The following is a 7,834-nucleotide window of genomic DNA, read 5'->3' as shown; positions in this document are numbered from 1 at the left end:
AAAAGTTCTCCGACTTTATTTTTCGTATAAGACAAGCTACACTTCCACATGGTTTTGAAATCCAGAAAGTTCATGGGAAGGGCAAATACTATCACCAAACCTTCAACTGTAATAGCAGGCAGAGATTTAAGCAAATACTTTCCCACTGAAGTATTTCATATGCCAAAAGTCTCACTGTTATTACTGGGTGCAATATTTCCAACCTGCTTCCATGCTCAAAAAAATGTTTTTTTCCAGAGATCCAAATTTAGTTAAACTGCTTTAAGTAACAACCATCAATATTAGCATAGATAATGCCAAGGTTTTATTTATTTATTTATTTATTTAATTTATTTTTGGCTGCTTTGGGTCTTTGTTGCTGTGCGCAGGCTTTCTCTAGGTGCCGCGAGCAGGGGCTACTCTTCGTTGCGGTGCATGGGCTTTTCACTGTGGTGGCTTCTCTTGTTGCAGAGCATAGGCTCTAGGCGTGTGGGCTTCAGTAGTTGTAGCACGCTGGCTCAGTAGTTGTGGCTCACAGGCTCTAGAGCGCATGCTCAGTAGTTGTGGCGCACAGGCTTTGTTGCTCCACGGCATGTGGGATCTTCCCGGACCAGGGATCGAACCCATGTCCCCTGCATTGGCAGGTGGATTCTTAACCACTGAGCCACCAGCGATGTCCCGATAATGTCAAGTTTTGAAAACATGTCTCACGTCAATTTAAATATTAAAACTAGCATGCCACTTTACAAAATGTAAAACTTTTCAAATGATGATATTTCTAGGAGGCAGTTCAGGGTGATGAGTCAGGGGCTCTGGTGCTCATAATGCCAGTGTGGTGAGTTGTCAGGTATATAACTTGCTGGGGCTACCATAACAAAATCCCACAGACTGGGTTGCTTAAACAACAGAAATTTACTTCCTCACAGTTGTGAAGGCTGAAAGTCCAAGATCAAGGTGCCACCAGGGTCAGTGACTGGTGAGAACTCTTCCCTTGGGTTGCAGACGGCCATCTTCTTGCTATGTGTCACACGACCTCTTCTTTGGGCAAACACATGGAGAGAGAGGCAGCTCTCTGGCGTCTCTTCTCATAAAGGCACTAATCCTATTGGGATGGGGTTTCACTCTTATGACCTAATTTAACTTCAATTACTTCCTTACTCCAAATACAGCCACGCTGGGGGTTAGAACTTCAACGCATGAATTTTGGGAGGACACACACGTTCAGCCATAACATCATGTCACCTTGAGAAGTTCCTTAACCTCTCCAAGCCTCAGTTTCCCTATTTGTAAAGAGAGGATCACAGAGGGTTGCTGTGGGGGATTCAGCGAAATATGCCTCCTAAAGCACACAGTACAGTATTTGGCACATGGGAAGACAGTGATAAGTGTTAGCGATTTAATCATTATTATTATGCAATTACTTTTAGAAATAGCTATTTGCATTTGGATTAAAAGAGAAAAAATTCAAAGCACTGTTCTTAAAGTAGCTTCCTTGTTAAGTGAGCCATTTTAGAGCCTCTTTTGGCTTAAAAGTTCAAGACCTCACATCCCCACGTGCTTCAGGTACAGCTTGTGGAAGGCTGAGACCTAACCCACAGTGGTGCAGCCACGACCTCATCCTCACGTGAGCGGCTCACCCCAGCTGGGCTTCCTCCTCTACAATCACTGTAGCAAATTGTCAAATCTGCCTCTCACCGGTTTCCCAGATGTGAGCCATTGGTGAAGACTCCAGAAATGTCCTCCTTAGAGATTTCCTGCAGCTGCTACCCACTGTTCACAGGTTTTAAGTGCACTGTGTGCAGTGCCTGTGTACGTGCAGCTAAAAGATACCCTTCCTCGGTGCTCCTAAAGCACTCTTTGCCAGTCATCTCCCCCCATTTCAAACCCTTGCATAATGTTATCTGTTCTGTCATCTGCTTCCCTCACTAGACTGCTCTCCAGAAGGGCTTCACTGTTACAGCTCAAGCACTTAGCAGCCTGCTAAGGAATTGGGGCTTGGAGGGGAAATTCTTCAGTTCTGTTTCACGTGGCATCACCTGAGGGTCTCAGTGGTACTTACCTGGCGGCTGGGCTTGTCTACAGGATCCAAGATGGCTTCATTCACACGTCTGGTGCTTTGGTGGGAATGACTGAAAGTCTGGGCTCGGCTGGGACTGTCAACAGTAGCACAGATACATGGCCCTTCCAGCATGGAGAGAAATGGGCAGATTTTCATTTCCAACAATGGTCATGCATTCCCCTCAGATGGTGGGCACTGGTAAACTTTCCCCAATGTGCAAACAACAAAGTTGCAAACGAAGGGACTTCCCTGGTGGTCCAGTGGTTAAGACTCCACTATTCCACTGCACAGGGCAGGGGCTCGATCCCTGGTCAGGGAACTAAGATCTCGTGTGCCACATGGGGAGGCCAAAAAGAAAAAAGTTGCAAACCAAATTGTCATGACAACATTTAGCATATGTGGTCTGCACTGGTGGCCTTTCAAATACTGAGATTCTTCTACAGATGCAAATACTGCCCACAGGTTCCATTCAGGTTGGACAATGAAGCATGTTACAGCCTCTCCTCCTATCACAAGTCTCTAGAAATGAGACAAATGTGTTTTTGATCCATAATAATGTTGGAAAATTGGAAGGGGTTTCCTTTTAGATAAGAAATATTTAAAATCCCTGAAATATGGAAGGCAGTCTAATCAGATTTTGAAAGGAATCCTATACTTAGGTACACATGGGAGAGGACTCTTGCATAGAAGTAGATAGAAGTTGGGCGGTGGTTCCAACGATGCTCAAAGCCTGAAGGTATGTATGGGAGAGAAGGAAAAGAATCCACTTGGAGCGGGCACCTGAGTAGGAGCTGTCAGGTCCATGCCTTGTCCTCATTGCCCCTGGGACTAGGCAGCAGCAGCAGAGGTGTCCGCTTCCACGTAGGACCATGGAGCATGAGTCTTTAGACAGTGTCCCAGGGGGCTGACTGCACCAGGGAGGAGTGAGGAGTTCCTGCCCCCAAGAAAGCGCCCTCTGGTGGTGCTGTGTTGCCTCTCACTCCTCATCCTCGAAGTGGGCACAACAGGCAAAGACCAGCCAACAGGGTGTCCTCAAATACATGACTCCTCAGCTAAGCATCACCAAGCAGCTGTGCAAGAAAGATGTCACCCTCTTACCAAGTGTAACAATTAACGCCGAGAAAACAAAGCTCACAGACTGAACGGAACTGAATAATTGCTATTCTCAGGGAGTTGTAAGATTACCATGTTGCAAACATGATGAATGATTTTTAAGTATCTGATCATTGAAAAAAATTCAACATATAGGCTGAATAGAATAGGTTGCCAAAGAGCAAATTTGTGAGTTGTAAAATCAAGCCAAGAATTCTTCCAGAAGGTAAAAATATGAAGTAGAAGTTAAGAAATGTGGACTATAAAGTGGACTTCAATGGATATAAACAATAAGGTCCTACTGTATAGCACAGGGAACTATATTCAATATCCTGTGATAATCCATAATGGAAAAGAATAAGAAAAAGGATGTATATATGTATATGTATAACTGAATCACCTTGCTGTACAGCAGAAATTAACACAACACTGTAAATCAACCATACTTCAATAAAATAAATTTTAAAATAAATAAATAAATTGGACTTAACCAGAGTTTAAAAAAAAAAAAACAAACTTCTGTTCCTCAAAAGACATTGGCAAGAGAATGAAAATACAAGCCCAGACTTGAAGAAAAATCTTTGCAAAACATATATCTATTAAAAGACTTGCATCCGGGCTTCCCTGGTGGCACAGTGGTTGAGAGTCCGCCCGCCGATGCAGGGGACACAGGTTTGTGCCCCAGTCCGGGAAGATCCAACATGCCGCGGAGCAGCTGGGCCCATGAGCCATGGCCGCTGAGCCTGAGCGTCCGGAAAAAAAAAAAAAAAAAAAAAAAGATCTGCATCCAATAAGTATAAAGAACTCTCAAATCTCAGTAAGAAACAATTCTATTAAAATACGCAAATCATTTGAACAAACACTTAACTAAAGAAGATATATAGATGTAAAGCACAGAAAAACATACTCGATAGCATTAGTCATTAGGGAAATGCAAATTAAAACCATAAGAAAATCTGATATCATTACATACCTATTAGGATGGTAAAAATTTAAAAGACTGACCACACCAAGTGCTGATGAGGAGGAACGAGAACTCCCATACACTGCTGGTAAAATGGTTTAACCACTTTGAAACACAGTTTAACAGTTTCTTTAAAAGTTAAACATATACCTACCATATGATCTAGCCCTTCCACTCTTAGGTATTTATCCAAGAAAGCTTATGTCATATAAAGACTTGAACACGCATGTTCACAGCAACTTTGTTTGTAATAGCTCCAAACTGGAAACAACCTCCATGTCCATCTATAGATGAGTAGATAAATTGTGGCAGATTCATAAATGGAACACCACTTAGTCCTATAAAGGAACAAACATGTAATAACATGAATGAATCTCAAAAAATTATGCCAAGTGACAGAAGACAGGCAAAGACTACATCCGGTATGATTCAACTTATATAAAACTCTAGAAAGTACAACTAATCCACGGTGACAGAAAGGAGATCAGCGATTGTCTGGGATCAACGGTGGGAGGGAGAAGAGGGAGGAATTACAAAGGGGCATGAGGAAACTACTGGAAGTAATGGAGATGTTCACTATCTTGATTGTGGTGAGGGTTTCATGCAGATAGACACGGGTCAAAACTTATTGAGTTGCATGGTTTAAACACGTATAGCTTATTGCAGATCAATTATACCTCAATAAGGCCTTTACTATGTAGATATACACCCACACACATACACAGAGTTTCTCAAATTTATGTGACCATGACCCCTTTTCCCTGCTCTCTTATTACCCAGTTTGTAGAACCATAGCATATTCAATGAGACAGACCTAGGACTGATCCTGGCTCTCATACTGGCTATGTGCCCTTCAGCAAGTGATTCGTGCTTTTAAAACCTCAGTTTTCTCATCAGTAAAATGGAGCTGTGGTCAGGATTCAAGTAGTGAATGTCAAATGCCCACCACATAGTACAGTCTTGAAAAACTTTAATCCACTGATCACTCCAGAAACCAAACCAGCCATACGGATGCTTTCCCCAATTGCACTAACTTTATTTGGAGCGAGAGAAACCAGCACTCAGTCATCTGGAGTCCAAAGGTCCAAGAGGAAAGACATTGAAATGCTTAGCACTGCCTTGCAGGCCCATCTGCTCTGCATTAGCTGGTTTTCCTCGGTTTATTATTCCTGGTGTTAAATCTCCTCCAATTCTTGTGTGAAAAGTTCGGACGCACAATAACCTCTTTATCACATTTTCAAAATCTGGGCCTGTTCTGGAAAGTTTACACCTTTTTCTTGTTGCCATTGTTTTCATGTGGATTCAGATTTCTGAAAAAAGGCACTTGGAACATTTTACTGGAAACATTTATGTGTAAGCTGGATGCAGATAAATATCATTGAAGAATGAAAATGAGATGTCAGAGGAATTAGAACCACACCACGTGGTCTCTGTGTCGTTCCCCAGCTGTGGTTTTGCAAGGAGGACCCGAGGCTGAAGCTGGTGGTCAGAAGCCCAGGGCTGATCAGTCCCCTCCCTCAGCCTCTCTCTTTTGGGGGTAGAAACTGAATAATACCAAAAAGAGAAACAGAAACATGCCAATGTTAGGATATGGAATAAAAAGCACACATAACTCTGCAAAAATAAATATATCATAATAACAATATTGGTAACCATTCATTGAGTATTACTTGTGTGCCATGCTTCGTTTGCTAAGTGCAATTTTATTTAAACCTCACAATAAGCCTATGAGTTAGGTATAGAGTCAGTGAGGACTCTTTGAGGCACCAAGTGACAGAAAATTCACTTCAAGCTGACTCATAATATAAAAGAATTTTTATGGGGTATGTCAATTAAAAATCCAGATTTAGTTCTGGCTTCAAGTGAGACTTGATCCAGCAACTGTAAAAGATATCCCCAGTGACTCAGGTTTTCTCCTTCTCCTTCCTGCTTTCTTATTGGCTTTCTCTTTGGGATTCATGCAGTCAACCTAGGAGTTCCAGGATTTCCCGTGATGGCAAAATGAAATATCAAAAATACAGTAACAGAAATGAAGAATCCCTCTGATGGGATCATTTAGTAGACTGGACATGACTGAGGAAAGACTCTTTGAGCGGGAGGATATGTCAACAGAAACTTCTAAAACTGAAAATTAAAGAGAAAAAAGACCAGGGAAAAAAAAGGAACAGAATAACCAGAACTGTGGGACAACTACAAAATGTGTAATATACATATAATGGAAGTACCAAAAGAAGGAGAGACAGAAAGGAACAGAAGAAAAATTTAAAGTAATAATGACTGAGAAATTGCCCCAAGTTAATGTCAGACACTCAACCACAGATCCAGGAAGTTCAGAGAACACCAAGAAGGAAAAATGCCAAAAGAAAGAAAGAGAGGAAGGAAGGAAGGGAGGGAGGGAGGGAGGGAGGGAGGGAGGAAGGAAGGAAGGAAGAGAAAGAGAGAATGAGTCCCCCGGGAGCAGGGTAAGGTATGGAGACAGCCAGAGCTTACCTGTACACTGACTTGATCAGTTCAATAAAGTATACACCTTAAAGAAGAGAAAAAAGATAAAAAGATAAAAGAAACCATACATCTAGGCATACTGTATTCAAACTGCAGAAAATCAAAGATAAAGAAGTAGATGAATCCACTATCAGAGTTGGAGACTTCAACACTCCTCCATCAGAAATGGACGGATCCAGCAGGCAGTAAGGATGTAGCTGAACTCCACAGCACCAAGAAGCCATTTCCAAAAGCGAACAACAGGAGACAAAGAGCAGGCAGAATGTTCCATGAGTGGGCCCCAGGTCTGCCCCCTGGAAGGGGCTCCCCAAACATTGTTTTTTGGGATCTTGGCCCCACGCTCTGGGGGATGCTTCCTTCCCCGTTGTCCTCCTTGGCCATATCTAGGTCGGCCATTGCTGGCTCTGCCTTCCCTGGGGCTGCACTAGGACACAAACCCTGTGCCACCTCCCAGATTCTCTTGATGGCATCCTTCCCCCATGGTTCCAGGAATCCACCCTGAAAACATCCTTCCAAAGAACAAAACAACATATATACAAGGCCATTCATTGCAGCCCTATTTGTAATCACAGCTCAACTGGAAACAACTCAAATGTTTGTCAGTAGGGGTCTGGTTGAATAAATTACATCCATGAAATGAAATTCTGATGCAGCTGTAAAAAGAATGAGGAAGTTCTCTGTGCAATGGAGTGATCTCCATAATATATTGTTAAGTGAAAAAAGCAAGAGGTGGAACAATGCACATAGTATGCCAACTTTGGTGTAAGAAAAAGGGGAAAATAAATACATGTGCTTATTTTTGCCAGAAGGAACACTGAAAAATGGGGTAAAGACTGTCGGGAGGGAAATGAGATTTCTCTAAGGATACCTTTTAATACTGTTTTGACTTGGAACTGCACAAATGTTTAACATATTCAAAAATAGTTACATCAGAAAGGAAAAAATGCAAACCCCCAAACTGAAGGCAGAGCTCTGAGGATTCAGTGATCATTAGGAGTTGGTGAGCAAGGGAAAAAGGAAAGCCTTCAACCGACAGGGGGTGACGTGGCAGGAGCAGGTCTAGGGGGATCAAGATTCAGTCTGGGACACGCTAAAGTCTACGTGCAATTAGACATCTAAATGGAAATGCTGAACGGGCCGTTCGGTGAGTCTGGGGACCAGAAAGGAGATATAAAATGAGCATCGTTGGCACGTAGTGGGTGTTTAAAGCCATGAGACAGGATGAGATCGCCGAGGGG

The sequence above is a fragment of the Mesoplodon densirostris genome, chromosome 10 (genome assembly GCF_025265405.1).
Source record: "Mesoplodon densirostris isolate mMesDen1 chromosome 10, mMesDen1 primary haplotype, whole genome shotgun sequence".
Taxonomy (NCBI): domain Eukaryota; kingdom Metazoa; phylum Chordata; class Mammalia; order Artiodactyla; family Ziphiidae; genus Mesoplodon; species Mesoplodon densirostris.
This window is presented reverse-complemented; position numbering follows the sequence as displayed.